The sequence below is a fragment of the Salvelinus alpinus genome, chromosome 18, assembly GCF_045679555.1.
Source record: "Salvelinus alpinus chromosome 18, SLU_Salpinus.1, whole genome shotgun sequence".
NCBI classification, from domain to species: Eukaryota; Metazoa; Chordata; class Actinopteri; order Salmoniformes; family Salmonidae; genus Salvelinus; species Salvelinus alpinus.
Genome location: NC_092103.1, coordinates 30,789,131 through 30,808,705, shown reverse-complemented (window position 1 = coordinate 30,808,705; position 19,575 = coordinate 30,789,131). Strand labels below are relative to the sequence as shown.

Below are 19,575 nucleotides of genomic sequence, written 5' to 3'. Positions count from 1 at the left end.
CACAACACAGTGCAGTGAGGACTGAGAAGAGGAGAGGGCAGTAGTTAACTATTTTAGCAGTCTTGTCCCCACATTTTTATCAAGCCTGCATGATTACAGCGTCTTCTGCCTAGCGTCTACAACTAGAGGCTGTTACGTTACAGCCTTATTCTAAAATGTATTAAATATTTTAGTTTTATCAATCTACACACAATACCCCATAATGACAAAGCAAAAACAGCTTTTTTTTTTTGTTGCAAATATAAGAAATATATAGGAAATATCACATTTACATAGAAATTTAGACCCTTTACTCAGTACTTTGTTGAAGCACCTTTTCCACCGATTACAGCCTCAAAACTTATTTCGTATGACGCTACAAGCTTGGCACACCTGTATTTGGGGAGTTTCTCCCATTCTTCTCTGCAGATTCTCTCACGCTCTGTCAGGTTGGATGGAGCGTGTCGCTGCTCAGCTATTTTCAGGATTCTCCAGAGGTGTTGGATTCGGTTCAAGTCCAGGCTCTGGCTGGGCCACTCAAGGACATTCAGAAACCGGCGTTGTGTTGGCTGTGGGCTTAGGGTCGTTGTACTGTTGGAAGGTGAACCTTCACCCCAGTCTGAGGTACTGAGCGCTCTGGAGCAGGTTTTCATCAAGGATCTCTCTGTACTTTTCTCCGTTCATCTTTCCCTCGATCCTGACTAGTCTCCCAGTACCTGCCGCTGAAAAACATCCCGACAGCATGATACTGCAACCACCATGCTTCACCGTAAGGATGATGCCAGGTTTCCTCCAGATGTGACGCTTGGCATTCAAGCCAAAGATAATCTTGTTTCTCATGGTCTGAGAGTCCTTTAGGTGCCTTTTGGCAAACTCCAAGCGGGACCCCCAAGCGGGCTGAGGAGTGGCTTCCGTCCAATCAATTGAATTTACCACAGATAGACTCCAATCAAGTTGTAGAAACATCTCAAGGGTGATCAATGGAAACAGGATGCATCTGAGGTCAATTTCGAGTCTCAAAGCAAAGGGTCTTAATACTTATTTAAATAAGGTATTTCTGTTTTATATTTTTTATAAATTAGCAAAAAATTCAAAAACCTGTTTTCGCTTTGTAATTATGGGGTATTGTGTGTAGATTGAGGAGGAACATTATACATTTTATCCATTTTAGAAAAAGGCTGTAACGTAACAAAATGTGGATAAAGTCATGGGGTCTGAATACTTTCTAAATGCACTGTATACCATTTGAGGACTTTTCAAGCATTTATACCGTATCATGTGGCATGGATTTTAGCGGCCCTAGTCTAGTTGTCGTGGTGATATGTTCTGTCCATTTTGGTAGGTGTTGTTGTGATACTGTATATTCTCAGACTCTGTCTCTCGGCTGGCGCTGGCCAGGGCCGGGTCGTTGGTCGGTCATTGTTGTTATATTAATAGTTTGGGCTGGGCCAGCGAAGGAAGTGGCCTTGGAGCGGCTGGCCAGCTGGAGGAGAGGGATTAACCGGACTACCAAGCGGGAAATCTGGAATAACAGAACAGCGTTCCCGAGCTGACAGGAATCAGTGGAGGGAATGGGACTGTAGAGTAACACCTGCTATAGATCTGGTGTTACTCCTAGTGAGGTGGAACTGAAGGCTACAGAACACAGAACCTGGGGAGATATGATCAGATGCATTATATCCTCCAGAGAAACACTCAGCCTGCTGCAGCCTGTAAGCAGGACCAACAGAGAATTACACTAGAGTCATCTTGCTTTATTAACTGCTGTTTATCCAGATATCACTCTACTTGAAGTGCATTTATGGGATATCAGTAAATACATTTTTTGCAGTTTGACCAAAAATATATAAAAACTGCTAACTGCAGTCACAGATGGCTTACTAGTCTCAACAACCTGTCTGTCCTTGCTACGGTGCCATAGCTGATTTAGAGAGAAGCGTCCAGCTGCAGATTATGCGGGCCGATGCGGCGTGGTCTGCAAACCTCAAAGCACATGCGCGAGAGTCTCAGATGGTATTTTGGCATCTCAAATTGTATGTGCGTGTGCAACCTATAGATGTTTTTGGTCCTGTGTATCGCATGAGTCCGTAGCTTTGTTCCAGGGCATCAGTGTGCTACATATATACCATTCGGCGCACTAGCTTTTGTCCATGGCATTATGTTAACCACTGTTGCATGTGCAACAGGCTAGTACACACTAGCTAGGCTAGCTAGCTATTACACACTAGCTAGCTAGTACACACACACACACTAGCTAGTACACGCTAGCTAGCTAGCTAGTACACACTAGCTAGAACACGCTAGCTAGCTAGTACACACCAGCTAGTACCTAGCTTCTAATTCTAAATGTAATTTTACCACCCCTGCTGTTGGTGGCGGTAACGCTCCATCTTCTCTGGCACAATTCGACATCCTGTCTCATCTCATATGTCTCACAGTGTCTGTGGCATGAGAAGGTATCTGCTGGACCCAGACCCTATTGGACTTAGAGGCACCAGCGGATGCTTAACCAGGGGATGCTTAACCAGGGGATGCTTAACAAACATTTTGCTAAACCACAAGCATTTCGCTACACCTGCAATAACATCTGCTAAATATGTTTATGCGGCCAATAAAGTTTGATTTGAACTCTTAAGTGGTCTGACAGCACCACGATTGACTTGTCTGATACTCTGCTTCAGTGTTTGTCTAAGGAGAGGAGTGATAGCCACATAGCTCTCCTATCTTTTCCTTCTTTCATTCCACTTTCCCTTTATCCCCCTCTTCTCTCCCTCCCTCTGATTCATTTCAATGTGTTCCTAAGCAATCTGGGGCTTGAATTTGTCTGCCAACCCATGTTTTATGGTCTGTCTTACCTCCATATCATGACCATTTACCATTACTGGCCAAGATTATCAACACCATGTAATGGATTACACATCAGATGTTTTGCTGTACCGAAACATAAATCTTACTGTATTTAACGTAGTGAATAAAGTTGCCTTTTTTACTTCCTCCTTTACCCAGACTTCATTGCAGCGTCTGTGACTTGACATGCATGTGTAGAGACATGTCAGGTGTACTGCAGCCAGCTGCACCATTGTGAAACAGTCTCTCTTGTAACAGACTCTGTCTCCACACTTTACAATGCTTTGTCTTGAAAGTACTTGTTCATGAGGACATTGTGTGATGCATGATAAATTATAGATGACATTTATATCTGAATATGGAGAGAGTTTATCCACGAGTCAAACATGTTGACTTTTACCTAGAGCAGGGGCATTCCAATCTTACCCTACGAAGTCCAGAGTACTTCTAGTTTTCTGTTCTACTTAATAATGAATTGAGTTTTGTAGACAGGCTTCCATTTGCCCCCCCCCCCCCCCCCCCCCCAACCCCCTCAACAAAAGCTGTAATTACTGCTGGTCGTAAACCACCGTGGAACAGAGAGGAGAGTGATATATGTATGGTTTCTTCTTCTATAGAGAAGAATGTGTGTGTGCTTGCGTGAGTGCGTGCATCTGCGTGTGTGTAAAAGGGTGCCTCATGCAATGTTTGTGTGTGTCTGGTTCTGTGTGTGTACATGTGTGAGTGTGTGTGTGTGCAGGAGTTTGAGGAGTTTGAGAGTCTGCGCTCTTCATTAAAAACAATCAATTAGCTATTTTCATACCCTTCTGCCCTATTAGGCAGCAGGGAGCTCTAATGAACTCTGCGTATCAACAGATTCATTTTCTCTCTGTTTTACCTAACTGTTTTAAGGCCATGAACTCCTGAGCTGTGTGAAGGGGTATGTGTCATGGTTACTGTGTCTGGTCATGTGTGTATTGGTCTGTTTGTTTTGGTCCAGTGTACTGGTCTAGTAGTGTCCTTTCAGGGTGAACGTTAAGCTATTTATTGTGTTTAGGTGTTGTGGGGTGCTACCACAGGCTGTATAGCATTATCTTGGGGAGATAATGCAAGTCTTCAGGTCTCAGGCACGGTTAGTCATCACACAAGCATGCTAAGTGTTCTAGTTGTGTCTGTGAAGACGGTAAGGAATGCACCGGTGTTGTTGTGCCAGATGCATCAAGCTCTGTGTGACGTTTGTTTGGCTCTTTGACCTTGCCTCACTGTGGAACACACACACACACACACACACACACACACACACACACACACACACACACACACACACACACACACACACACACACACACACACACACACACACACACACACACACACACACACACACACACACACACACACACACACACACACACACACACACACACACACACCCTTAAACTCTTCTCCTGTGCCAGGGCCGGTCTGGGATTGTTCTACTCTCCTAGGTGGAAAAACAGGAAAAGGCACATGGAGACACACACACACACACACACATACATGTACCTATAGATGAATACACGTCAAACAATGTCAGACACACACACAATTTTAGACGTACAAATTCACACAACCAGATTTAATAGGCACTCTCGGTCCTTGTTTCACCTTAGTAGGGCTTGTGTTAAACTGTAGTGGTGAATAGATTGAGCCAGGTCATGTTCCTGTGTAGAAGTCATAGGTCACTAGTCACAGGAAGAGAGGGCTTCCTGAAACTGAGTGTTAAACTAACTAGGAGGATTTTCCTTTCATAGCTTGGGAAGCATGGCATTGCCTGCTCTTTGTAATAGTCTGACACCTATTCTTGTTTTGTGTGTATTTACTATGTTTCTCTGAATGGTGTGATGGGAACTGTGCTGTGAAACCTTTATCTCCAACAGGAAAAGAGCTGTTGACAAGACTAACTGTCCTTGATGTCTAGCAGAACTAGTTGTGTTGACAGGACTAACTGTCCTTGATGTCTAGCAGAACTAGTTGTGTTGACAGGACTAACTCTCCTTGATGTCTAGTAGAACTAGTTGTGTTGACAGGACTAACTGTCCTTGATGTCTAGCAGAACTAGTTGTGTTGACAGGGCTAACTGTCCTTGATGTCTAGCAGAACTAGTTGTGTTGACAAGACTAACTGTCCTTGATGTCTAGTAGAACTAGTTGTGTTGACAGGACTAACTGTCCTTGATGTCTAGCAGAACTAGTTGTGTTGACAGGGATAACTGTCCTTGATGTCTAGCAGAACTAGTTGTGTTGACAGGACTAACTGTCCTTGATGTCTAGCAGAACTAGTTGTGTTGACAGGACTAACTGTCCTTGATGTCTAGCAGAACTAGTTGTGTTGACAGGGCTAACTGTCCTTGATGTCTAGCAGAACTAGTTGTGTTGACAAGACTAACTGTCCTTGATGTGTAGCAGAACTAGTTGTGTTGACAGGACTAACTCTCCTTGATGTGTAGCAGAACTAGTTGTGTTGACAAGACTAACTGTCCTTGATGTCTAGCAGAACTAGTTGTGTTGACAGGGCTAACTGTCCTTGATGTCTAGCAGAACTAGTTGTGTTGACAGGGTTAACTGTCCTTGATGTCGAGCAGAACTAGTTGTGTTGACAGGGCTAACTGTCCTTGATGTCTAGCAGAACAAGTTGTCTCTATGTGGCCTTAGATAGTCTGTGAGCTGTAGAGGGAGGTTATGGGGCAGAGACCAGGACCATGAAATAGGGGTAGTGTTTTTTAGGACCCTGATTGTGTGTGTGTGTGTGTGCGTGCGTGCTGGTGTGTGTGTGTGTGCTGGTGCGTGTGCGTGTGCATGTCTGTACATACGTGCGGCTATTCAGGGTAGGAGACGTAGAGCCGCACACAGATGGATAGTTGCTATTTTGGACTGGGCCGTCTAGACACACTGCAGTCGTGTGTGTATTCTTAGGAGTACACAGGAATACACACTCACACTACCAAGTACACTTAGTAATGGAACACACACACTGCGAAGTACAATCAGTAATGGAGTACACACACTGCCAAGTACACTCAGTAATGGAACACACACACTGCCAAGTACACTCAGTAATGGAACACACACACTGCCAAGTACACTCAGTAATGGAACACACACACTGCCAAGTACACTCAGTAATGGAACACACACTGCCAAGTACACTCAGTAATGGAACACACACTGGCCAGTACACTCAGTAATGGAGTACACACACTGTCAAGTACACTCAGTAATGGAACACACACACTGCCAAGTACACTCAGTAATGGAACACACACTGGCCAGTAAACTCAGTAATGGAACACACACACTGCCAAGTACACTCAGTAATGGAACACACACTGCCAAGTACAATCAGTAATGGAAAACACACTGGCCAGTAAACTCAGTAATGGAACACACACACTGCCAAGTACACTCAGTAATGGAACACACACTGCCAAGTACACTCAGTAATGGAACACACACACTGCCAAGTACACTCAGTAATGGAACACACACACTGCCAAGTACACTCAGTAATGGAACACACACTGGCCAGTAAACTCAGTAATGGAACACACACACTGCCAAGTACACTCAGTAATGGAACACACACTGGCCAGTACACTCATTAATGGAACACACACTGCCAAGTACACTCAGTAATGGAGTACACACACTGCCAAGTACACTCAGTAATGGAACACACACACTGCCAAAGAACACTCAGTAATGGAACACACACACTGCCAAGTACACTCAGTAATGGAACACACACTGGCCAGTAAACTCGGTAATGGAACACACACACACTGCCAAGTACACTCAGTAATGGAACACACACTGGCCAGTACACTCAGTAATGGAATACACACTGTCAAGTACATTCAGTAATGGAACACACACTGGCCAGTACACTCAGTAATGGAATACACACTGTCAAGTACACTCATGTAATGGGAGCGTGTTGGGGTCAGGGAAGTCAGGCGCAGGAAAACGAACTTGGTATAAACGGAGTCGTTTAATAAGTGCTCATACAACTCCAAAAAACAAAATAAACCAAAATAACATAAGTGGGTACAAAACCCGTCGCACACCGACACATGACTTGCACAAACATACAATAAAACAATCTCCGACAAAACATGAGGGGAAACAAAGGGTTAAATACACAACATGTAATTGATGGGATTGGAACCAGGTGTGAAGGAAGACAAGACAAAACCAATGGAAAATGAAAAATGGATCAATGATGGCTAGAAGGTCGGTGACGTCGACCGCCGAACACTGCCCGAACAAGGAGAGGGACCGACTTCGGCGGAAGTCGTGACAACTCAGTAATGGAATACACACACTGGCCAGTGCAGTCAGTAATGTCTGAAATTACAGTGTATAAGAGAGGCCATTATTGACAATGCGAAATTGCAGTTAACTTCTTTGGGATAGGGGGAGGTATTTTGACGTCTGCAGGGCCCAAAGTAAACTGCCTGCTACTCAGCCCAGAAGCTAGGATATGCATATAATTGGTGGATGTGGATAGAAAACACTCTAACGTTTCTAAAACTGTTAAAATAATGTCTGTGAGTATAACAGAACTGAAATGGCAGGCAAAACCCCGAGGACAAACCATCCCCACCCCCAAAAAATTAAGCCTACCACAATGGCTGGCACTTTTATAGGGTGAAATCGTGCCCGATTGCAGTTCCTAGGGCTTCCACTAGATGTCAACAGTCTTTGGAAAGAGTTTCAGGCTGGTTTTTGGAAAAATGAGCCAGAAATTGTAGTTTTTCTAGGTGGCTCCCATTTTGGCTGTAGTGTTTCCAAGCGTGTGAATGAGAGCGCGTTCTTTGGTATTTTTCTCTGATAAAGACAATAACGATTCTCCGTCTTAAATTTGATTGTTTATTTGCGTATTAGGGTACCTATTGTTTGATTATAAATGTTGATTGACTTGTTTGGATAAGTTTATTGGTAACTTTTGGGATTCATTTTGTATGCATTTGGAGGAAGGAAACCGAGTGGATTATTGCCTGAAGCGGGCCAGCTAAACTGAGTTTTTATGGATAAAAAGAAGGACATTATCGAACAAAAGGACCATTTGTAATGTAACTGGGACCTTTTGGAGTGCCAACAGAAGAAGATCTTCAAAGGTAAGGCATATATTATATCGCTATTTCTGACTTTCGTGTCGCAACTCCCTGGTTGAAAATAATTTGTTATGCATTTGTGTGCTGGGCGCTGTCCTCAGATAATCGCATGGTTTGCTTTCGCCGTAAATCCTTTTTGAAATCTGACATGGCGGCTGGATTAACAACAAGTTAAGATTTATTTTGATGTATTGCACTTGTGATTTCATGAAAGTTTTATATTTAAACTTAAATACCCAAAACCCAATACCCAAAACCCAAAAATGTAAACCCAATACCGATTATTGGGGGGGAAAAAAAGCCGATACCGATGAATAGGACGATTTTTTAAATGTATTTGTAATAATGACAATTACAACAATACTGATTGAACACTTATTTTAACTTAATATAATACATCAATAAAATCAATTTAGCCTCAAATAAATAATGAAACATGTTCAATTTGGTTTAAATAATGCAAAAACAAAGTGTTGGAGAAGAAAGTAAAAGTACAATATGTGCCATGTAAGGAGCTAATGTTTAAGTTCCTTGCTCAGAACATGAGAACATATGAAAGCTGATGGTTCCTTTTAACATGAGTCTTCAATATTCCCAGGTAAGAAGTTTTATGTTGTAGTTATTATAGGAATTATAGGACTATTTCTCTCTATACGATTTGTATTTCATATACCTTTGACTAATGGATGTTCTTATAGGAACTTTAGTATTGCCAGTGTAACAGTATAGCTTCCATCCCTCTCCTCGCCGCTACCTGGGCTCGAACCAGGAACACATCGACAACAGCCACCCTCGAAGCAGCGTTACCCATGCAGAGCAAGGGGAACAACTACTCCAAGTCTCCGAGCGAGTGACGTTTGAAACGCTATTAGCGCGCACCGCGCTAACTAGCTAGCCATTTCACATCGGTTACACCAGCCTAATCTCGGGAGTTGATAGGCTTGAAGTCATAAACAGTGCAATGCTTTAAGCATTGCGAAGAGCTGCTGGCAAAACGCACGAAAGTGCTGTTTGAATGAATGCTTACGAGCCTGCTGCTGCCTACCATCGCTCAGTCAGACTGCTCTATCAAATTATAGACTTAATTATAACATAATAACATAACACAGAAATACGAGCCTTAGGTCATTAATATGGTCGAATCGGGAAACTATCATTTCGAAAACAAAACGTTTATTCTATCAGTGAAATACGGAACCGTTCCTTATTTTATCTAACGGATGGCATCCCTAAGTCTAAATATTGCTGTTACATTGCACAACCTTCAATGTTATGTCATAATTACGTAAAATTCTGACAAATTAGTTCGCAATGAGCCAGGCGGCCCAAACTGTTGCATATACCCTGACTCTGCGTGCAATGAACGCAAGAGAAGTGACACAATTTCACCTGGTTAATATTGCCTGCTAACCTTTCTTTTAGCTAAATATGCAGGTTTAAAAATAAATACTTCTGTGTATTGATTTTAAGAAAGGCATTGATGTTTATGATTAGGTACACGTTGGAGCAACAACAGTCCTTTTTCGCGAATTCGCACCGCATCGATTATATGCAATGCAGGACACGCTAGATAAACTAGTAATATCATCAACCATGTTTAGTTATAACTAGTGATTATGATTGATTGATTGTTTTTTATAAGATAAGTTTAATGCTAGCTAGCAACTTACCTTGGCTTCTTACTGCATTCGCGTAACACGCAGGCTCCTCGTGAGGCAGGTGGTTAGAGCTTTGGACTAGTTAACCGTAAGGTTGCAAAATTGAATCCCTGAGCTGACAAGGTAAAAATATGTCGTTCTGCCCCTGAACAAGGCAGTTAACCCACCGTTCCTAGGATGTCATTGAAAATAAGAATGTATTCTTTAACTTACTTGCCTCGTTAAATAAAGTTGTAAAAAAAAATAAAAAAAATAAAATACATCGGCAAAATCGGCGTCCAAAAATACCGATTTCCAATTGTTATGAAAACTTGAAATCGGCTCTAATTAATCGACCATTCTGATTAATCGGTCGACCTCTAGTTTCCATGGCGTTGTTTGGGCAGCTGTTTGGAATATTCAGCTTCAATGGGCATTGGCATAGATTCTACAAGTGTCTGGAACTCTATTGGAGGGATGCGACACCATTCTTCCATGAGAAATTCCATAATTTGGTGTCTGCGTCCTGATGGTGGTAGAAAACACTGTCTCAGGTGCAGCTCTAGAATCTCCCATAAGTGTTCAATTGGGTTGAGATCTGGTAACTGAGACGGCCATGGCATATGGTTTACATCATTTTCATGCCATCAAACCATTCAGTGACCACTCGGGCCCTGTGGATGGGGGCATTGTCATACTATGGGGGCATAGCCATGGTAGCCAAAATAATGGCCAAAAGAATGGCCTGCCCCGCATTATTATACATGACCCTAAGCATGATGGGATGTTAATTAACTCAGGAACTCCAACTGTGTGGAAGCATCTGCTTTCAATATACTTTGTATCCCTCATTTATTTAAGTGTTTCCATTATTTTCCTGTAGATGTGTCATAAATATGTCATGAGCCACTGTCTTTTTACTTCAGGAAACTACACTCACTATGCAGAACGTTTTCAAGGAAAGTTATCACTGATGACATGGAGCACAACCATGAAGCTGTAGACATGTATAGGTCTATTGGAAAAAAGACATTCACTCCCACAACATTCTCTCTATGAGGTCAGCTATGCCACAGTTTCAGTATGCCCACATCGGAATCCAAAGAATAGGAAAATATTTGCTGTGGTATTCAATGTCCTTACAAACGGACTTGAGTAGCAATACAAATACAAACCACAACATGTTCTGTACTCATATTCATTTCTGTGCCTATAATGAGTATATGATACATTCTTTGCTGTAGTGCTTGACCTTATCTGAGGGTTTATTGAAGCCAGCCGTAGACTAGACTATAGTGTATGTTGTGACTGAAGCTAGGGTACATGATATAGGGTGTAGTGACAGAGTAGGGGGAGACTGGACTAGAGCTGACAGGAGGATAGGCTAGGGAAGGGAGAAGGTCACAGGGGAGTGTTAACTGTGTATTGAGCATCACAATGGATGAAACTATGTAACTCACACACACAAATACAAACACACACACACACGTGCTTACACACACACATAAACCCCCCCACACACACACACACTGGAAGTTTACTGATCGCCTAATGAGGACATTCTTCCCCTTGTTTGTCTGGTGTGTGTGTGTGTGTGTGTGTGTGTGTGTGTGTGTGTGTGTGTGTGTGTGTGTGTGTGTGTGTGTGTGTGTGTGTGTGTGTGTGTGTGTGTGTGTGTGTGTGTGTGTGTGTGTGTGTGTGTGTGTGTGTGTGTGTGTGTGTGTGTGTGTGTGTGTGTGTGTGTGTGTGTGTGTGTGTGTTGCTGTCTCTCTATCTCTCTCGCTCTGTCTCTGGTTGTAAAATATTCATCAGAGCGGAACTCTTTTAGTTTGCTTCAATAATTAATCTATTGGTTGGTTCTATTGAAAACTTGCTTCTAGGTCTCATATCCCACTAGCTAGAGGAACTACACCAGCCCCTCATCTCTCTCACACACACATCACAAACAAGCACCGAATTAATATTTATACCAGACTCAGTGCTGGTTGTTGCTTGGGTGTATTAGAGTAGCATCTTGTGGATCAGTGACGGTACTGGAAGTTACTGTTCAGAAGTTACTCTGCACTTTCATCCTAACTCATATTGTCAGTCACTTTATCTGATGTCAAAGGGGATTTCATCTCTGGTCGAACTACACTGAACAAAAATATAAATGCAACATGTAAAGTGTTGGTCCATGTTTCATGAGCTGGAAAAAAAGATCCCAGAAATGTTCCATACGCAGAAAAAGCTTCTTCCTCTCACATTTTGTGCACAAATGTGTTTACATCCCTGTTAGTCAGCATTTCCCCTTTTCCAAGCTAATCCATCCACCTGACAGGTGCACCTTGTGCTGGGGACAATAAAAGGCCACTCTAAAATGTGCAGTTGTGTTACACAACACGCCACAGATGTCTCAAGAAGAAGAAGTGGCAATTGGCATGCTGACTGCAGGAATGTCCAATAGAGCTGTTGCCAGAGAATTTAAAAGTAATTTTTCTAACATAAGCCGCCTCCAACGTTGTTTAACTTCTACTTGCTACGCATCCCGGATCCGGGAGCACCCCCATCAGTAAAAAAAGCTGACTAGCATAGCCTAGCATAGCGCCACAAGTAAATACTAGCATCTAAATATCATTAAATCACAAGTCCAAGACACCAGATGAAAGATACAGATCTTGTGAATCCAGCCATCATTTCTGATTTTTAAAATGTTTTACAGGGAAGACACAATATGTAAATCTATTAGCTAACCACGATAGCAAAAGACACAACTTTTTTTTCCCACCATTTTTTTCCTGCATGGGTAGCTATCACAATTTCGACCAAATAAAGATATATATAGCCACTAACCAAGAAACAACTTCATAAGATGACAGTCTGATAACATATTTATTGTATAGCATATGATTTTTTAGAAAAATGTGCATATTTCAGGTATAAATCACAGTTCTACATTGCAGCTGCAATCTGAAATAGTGCCGAAGCTGCCAGAATAATTACAGAGACCAACGTCAAATACCTAATTACTCATCTTAAAACATTTCTGAAAAATACACAGCGTACAGCAAATGAAAGCCCAACATCTTGTGAATCCAGCCAATATGTCAGATTTTTTAAGTGTTTTACAGCGAAAACACAATATAGCATTATATTAGCTTAGCACAATAGCCAGAAACACAAGCAATTTACCAGCAGCACAGGTTAGCGATCGTAACAATCCAGCAAAAGATATATAATTTTTGACTAACCTTGATATACTTCATCAGATGACAGTCCTGTAACATCATATTACACAATGCATATAGGTTTTGTTCGAAAATGTGCATATTTAGCAGCACAAATCGTGGTTATACAATGTGATCAGTGGCAACAGTTCATGCATTCTGGCCGGCGCCATCTTGGAAAGGCACCTAATCTAATCAATAAATAATCGTAAACTTGACTAAAAAATACAGGTTGGACAGCAAATGAAAGATGCATTAGTTATTAATGCAACCGCTGAGTTAGATTTTTAAAATTAACGTTACTAGACATACAGTGTGCGTTACAGCCAGACTAGTGCCGCAATAATGGCGGACAAATCCGTTTACATTTTTCCACATAAATACGGAATAACATCATAAATAGCTCTTACTTTTGGACGAGCTTCCATCAGAATCTTGGGCAAGTTGTCCTTTGTCCAAAAGAATCGTTGCTTGGTTGTAAAACGTCGTCTTCAACTTTGGAATTGGCAGCTAACAATAGCTATGTGGCCACAACATGCCCAAATGTTCAAAACGCAATACTAAGGAAATTCCGAAAATAGCAATATACTCGCATAAACTGATATAACTTGGTTTAAAATAACTTCGTTATTATGTTTCTAACACCTATATCGAATTAAATTACAGACGGATATATCTAAGGCCGATAACTGAGCGTTTCAAAATGCCATCCTGAGGTCTTGCTTTGCGTAATGACGAACGTCGAAAAGAGAGCTCCCTTCGTTCCTTGGCCTTTTATAAGGTCTGAGATCTACGTAGAAACTCTATTCCAATTCTCATTGGTTACTGACATCCAGGGGAAGGCGGGTGCAGTTCATGTCGACCCATAGGATACATACAGAGCTTTAAACTGATCTGAGAACAGAGCCTCGTTTTCAGACCTTCGCAGTTCCTGTCATGAATTTCGCTGCAGAAAGAGTTCTGGTTCACCCACAGACATAATTCAAACGGTTTTAGAAACTAGAGATTGTTTTCTATCCATATTGTACGAGCAAGAATTGAGTATGAGGCAGTTTAATTTGGAGACGATATTTTCCAAAGTGGAAACAGCACCCCCTATATTGAGAAAAGGTTAATAGAATTTGGCAGTACGTCCAACTGGCCTCAGACAACCGCAGACCACGTGTATGGCGTAGTGTGGGCGAGTGGTTTGCTGATGTAAATGTTATGACCAGAGTGTCACATGGTGGTGGTGGGGTTATGGTATGGGCAGGCAGGCATAAGCTACAGACAATGAGCACAATTGCATTTTATCAGTGACAATTTGAATGCACAGAGATACCGTATCGAGATCCTGAGGTCCATTGTTGTCCGATTCATCCGTCGCCTTCACCTCATGTTTCAGGATGATAATGCCGCATGGATCTCTGCACAATTCCTGGAAGCTGTAAATGTCCCAGTTCTTCCATGGCCTGCATACTCACCAGACATGTCACCCGTTGAGCATGTTTGGGATGCTCTGGATCGACTTGTACAACAGCGTGTTCAGCAACTTCGAACTGCCATCAAAGAGGAGTGGGACAACATTCCATAGTCCACAATCAACAGCCTGATCAACTATATGCGAAGGAGATGTGTCACACTGCATGAGGCAAATGTTGGTCACACCAGATACTGACTGGTTTTCTGATCCATGCCCTTACTTTTTGTTGTGTGTGTGTGTGTGTGTGAGTGTGTGTGCGTGCGTGTGTGTGTGTAACCCTAGTCCCACCATCTGATAAAGCACTGTTGTGTTCTATATGTGATGAGACGGACCACCTACAGCGCTATCATACCAGATCTAGAGGACGCGGATAACCTACTTAGACACACACACACACACACACACACACACACACACACACACACACACACACACACACACACACACACACACACACACACACACACACACACACACACACACATTAGAAGTCTTACCTTATCTTCCCCGTATGTATGTATGTATGTATGTCCATAGTAAATGTTGCAGTATTAAATCAACACTTAGAGTCATTTTAACACTATCTCAGAGTAAATATGGTTCCACTCTACAGTGTGTACTCTGATTATAGTGTTACATTTTGAGCGTGTGTAGTGTAAAACATAGGTTAGTGTATTACATTTAGCAGTGTTACTCAAATGTATCACTATGGGGTAATGAACACTCACAGTGGTATTTATATTTAACACTAGTGTTGATCAAGAGTTAATTTTGGTAGTTACCAGAAGATCTATGGCAATCTATGTAATTTTGATAATTTATACTTGAATAAAACATTTATTCACATAGAGTATTAATTAACTATATCTATTTACATATTGTCCATGAGATTCCAATAGATAGAAAATAGCCTAATTAATGAAATAAGCATCCAATCAACAATCATATTATTTTCAATTAACTCTGCAACTCTTCCAACTTTTGACTGTGTTCACAACTGCCACTAGTTGTGAACACTACTACTAAACCATTGACAACAAATACATATTGGAGCGGCAGGTAGCCTAGTGGTTAGAGTGCAGAACTAGTAACGCATGTGTTGCAAGATTGAATCCCCGGGCTGACAAGGTAAAAATCTGTTGTTCTGCCCCTGACCAAGGCAGTTAACCCACTGTTCCTAGGCCGTCATTGAAAATAAGAATTTGTTCTTGCTGACTTGCCTAGTTAAATAAAGGTTAAAAAAAAAGGTAAAATATATATATTGACCTAGTAAAATAAACACAAGTGTGTAAAAAAAATCATGCTCATGTTAAACACCAGTGGTATTCACTAAGTTGATAGGTTATATTTAGGATATGTTTTACAGCTTTATCATTTTTTAAATTTATTTAACGATCATCTCATTTCATTATTTCAAATGGGTTCCATAACATTTTCAACTCAACTGAAGTTTGTTTTTTCACTAAATAATGTGTTACATAGGAAATGTGCCCTCTCTGGTATTGACACGTGCACTATAGCCAACAGCTTGCAGATACAGTGCGGGCAGTCTACATACATTATGACATGATTATGGACAAGATCATTTTTATTTGTCAAACGGCGGCCAAGCATCAATCATAATGTCACCAGAATAAGACCCTCGATAATTATTGGAAATGAGCATCAATCTCATCACGTACACTTTCACCACCCTGTGAAGTTCATCATTTCATCTGTAGCCAAATCAAGTGCATGCTTTCCTGAGTCGTAGAGGGCGGACCACACCACAGATCATCGCGTGACTCCAAGTTTACTTCGATATGATGGTTATTACAGTATTACATTTACATTTACATTTAAGTCATTTAGCAGACGCTCTTATCCAGAGCGACTTACAAATTGGTGCATTCACCTTATGATATCCAGTGGAACAACCACTTTACAATAGTGCATCTAACTCTTTTAAGGGGGGGGGGGGGGGGTTAGAAGGATTACTTTATCCTATCCTAGGTATTCCTTAAAGAGGTGGGGTTTCAGGTGTCTCCGGAAGGTGGTGATTGACTCCGCTGACCTGGCGTCGTGAGGGAGTTTGTTCCACCATTGGGGTGCCAGAGCAGCGAACAGTTTTGACTGGGCTGAGCGGGAACTGTACTTCCTCAGAGGTAGGGAGGCGAGCAGGCCAGAGGTGGATGAACGCAGTGCCCTTGTTTGGGTGTAGGGCCTGATCAGAGCCTGAAGGTACGGAGGTGCCGTTCCCCTCACAGCTCCGTAGGCAAGCACCATGGTCTTGTAGCGGATGCGAGCTTCAACTGGAAGCCAGTGGAGAGAGCGGAGGAGCGGGGTGACGTGAGAGAACTTGGGAAAGTTGAACACCAGACGGGCTGCGGCGTTCTGGATGAGTTGTAGGGGTTTAATGGCACAGGCAGGGAGCCCAGCCAACAGCGAGTTGCAGTAATCCAGACGGGAGATGACAAGTGCCTGGATTAGGACCTGCGCCGCTTCCTGCGTGAGGCAGGGTCGTACTCTGCGAATGTTGTAGAGCATGAACCTACAGGAACGGGTCACCGCCTTGATGTTAGTTGAGAACGACAGGGTGTTGTCCAGGATCACGCCAAGGTTCTTAGCACTCTGGGAGGAGGACACAATGGAGTTGTCAACCGTGATGGCGAGATCATGGAACGGGCAGTCCTTCCCCGGGAGGAAGAGCAGCTCCGTCTTGCCGAGGTTCAGCTTGAGGTGGTGATCCGTCATCCACACTGATATGTCTGCCAGACATGCAGAGATGCGATTCACCACCTGGTTATCAGAGGGGGGAAAGGAGAAGATTAATTGTGTGTCGTCTGCATAGCAATGATAGGAGAGACCATGTGAGGATATGACAGAGCCAAGTGACTTGGTGTATAGCGAGAATAGGAGAGGGCCTAGAACAGAGCCCTGGGGGACACCAGTGGTGAGAGCACGTGGTGCGGAGACAGATTCTCGCCACGCCACCTGGTAGGAGCGACCTGTCAGGTAGGATGCAATCCAAGCGTGGACCTTGCCGGAGATGCCCAGCTCGGAGAGGGTGGAGAGGAGGATCTGATGGTTCACAGTATCAAAGGCAGCCGATAGGTCTAGAAGGATGAGAGCAGAGGAGAGAGAGTTAGCTTTAGCAGTGCGGAGCGCCTCCGTGACACAGAGAAGAGCAGTCTCAGTTGAATGACTAGTCTTGAAACCTGACTGATTTGGATCAAGAAGGTCATTCTGAGAGAGATAGCAGGAGAGCTGGCCAAGGACGGCACGTTCAAGAGTTTTGGAGAGAAAAGAAAGAAGGGATACTGGTCTGTAGTTATTGACATCGGAGGGATCGAGTGTAGGTTTTTTCAGAAGGGGTGCAACTCTCGCTCTCTTGAAGACGGAAGGGACGTAGCCAGCGGTCAAGGATGAGTTGATGAGCGAGGTGAGGTAAGGGAGAAGGTCTCCGGAAATGGTCTGGAGAAGAGAGGAGGGGATAGGGTCAAGCGGGCAGGTTGTTGGGCGGCCGGCCGTCACAAGACGCGAGATTTCATCTGGAGAGAGAGGGGAGAAAGAGGTCAAAGCACAGGGTAGGGCAGTGTGAGCAGAACCAGCGGTGTCGTTTGACTTAGCAAACGAGGATCGGATGTCGTCGACCTTCTTTTCAAAATGGTTGACGAAGTCATCCGCAGAGAGGGAGGAGGGGGGAGGAGGGGGAGGAGGATTCAGGAGGGAGGAGAAGGTGGCAAAGAGCTTCCTAGGGTTAGAGGCAGATGCTTGGAATTTAGAGTGGTAGAAATTGGCTTTAGCAGCAGAGACAGAAGAGGAGAATGTAGAGAGGAGGGAGTGAAAGGATGCCAGGTCCGCAGGGAGGCGAGTTTTCCTCCATTTCCGCTCGGCTGCCCGGAGCCCTGTTCTGTGAGCTCGCAATGAGTCGTCGAGCCACGGAGCAGGAGGGGAGGACCGAGCCGGCCTGGAGGATAGGGGACATAGAGAGTCAAAGGATGCAGAAAGGGAGGAGAGGAGGGTTGAGGAGGCAGAATCAGGAGATAGGTTGGAGAAGGTTTGAGCAGAGGGAAGAGATGATAGGATGGAAGAGGAGAGAGTAGCGGGGGAGAGAGAGCGAAGGTTGGGACGGCGCGATACCATCCGAGTAGGGGCAGTGTGGGAAGTGTTGGATGAGAGCGAGAGGGAAAAGGATACAAGGTAGTGGTCGGAGACTTGGAGGGGAGTTGCAATGAGATTAGTGGAAAAACAGCATCTAGTAAAGATGAGGTCAAGCGTATTGCCTGCCTTGTGAGTAGGGGGGGAAGGTGAGAGGGTGAGGTCAAAAGAGGAGAGGAGTGGAAAGAAGGAGGCAGAGAGGAATGAGTCAAAGGTAGACGTGGGGAGGTTAAAGTCACCCAGAACTGTGAGAGGTGAGCCATCCTCAGGAAAGGAACTTATCAGGGCGTCAAGCTCATTGATGAACTCTCCAAGGGAACCTGGAGGGCGATAAATGATAAGGATGTTAAGCTTGAAAGGGCTGGTAACTGTGACAGCATGGAATTCAAAGGAGGCGATAGACAGATGGGTCAGGGGAGAAAGAGAAAATGTCCACTTGGGAGAGATGAGGATCCCAGTGCCACCACCCCGCTGACCAGAAGCTCTCGGGGTGTGCGAGAACACGTGGGCAGACGAGGAGAGAGCAGTAGGAGTAGCAGTGTTATCATTGGTAATCCATGTTTCCGTCAGTGCCAAGAAGTCGAGGGACTGGAGGGAAGCATAGGCTGAGATGAACTCTGCCTTGTTGGCCGCAGATCGGCAGTTCCAGAGGCTGCCTGAGACCTGGAACTCCACGTGGGTCGTGCGCGCTGGTACCACCAGGTTAGAGTAGCAGCGGCCACGCGGTGTGAAGCGTTTGTATGGTCTGTGCAGAGAGGAGAGAACAGGGATAGACAGACACATAGTTGACAGGCTACAGAAGAGGCTACGCTAATGCAAAGGAGATTGGAATGACAAGTGGACTACACGTCTCGAATGTTCAGAAAGTTAAGCTTACGTTGCAAAAAATCTTATTGACTAAAATGATATAGTACTGCTGGCTGGTGAAATAGGCTAGCTAGCAGTGGCTGCGTTGTTGACTTTGTTTGAAAGTGTAGCTGGCTAGGTAACCTCGACAATTACTCTAGACTACACAATTATCTTGGATACAAAGACGGCTATGTAGCCAGCTAAGATCAAACAAATCAAACTGTTGTACTGTAATGAAATGAAATGTAATACTACCTGTGGAGCGAAGCGGAATGCAACTACTCGCTCCAACCCGGAAGTGCGTATCGTAGAGGGAGAGGC

General features: G+C 43.6%; 1 protein-coding gene across 2 annotated transcripts in view; it reads left to right on the top strand.

Moving 5' to 3' along the window:
* Window positions 1-19,575, top strand: part of LOC139544181 (disabled homolog 2-interacting protein-like) — a 267,245-nt gene that overhangs the window by 1,166 nt on the left and 246,504 nt on the right. The window lies entirely within an intron of this gene.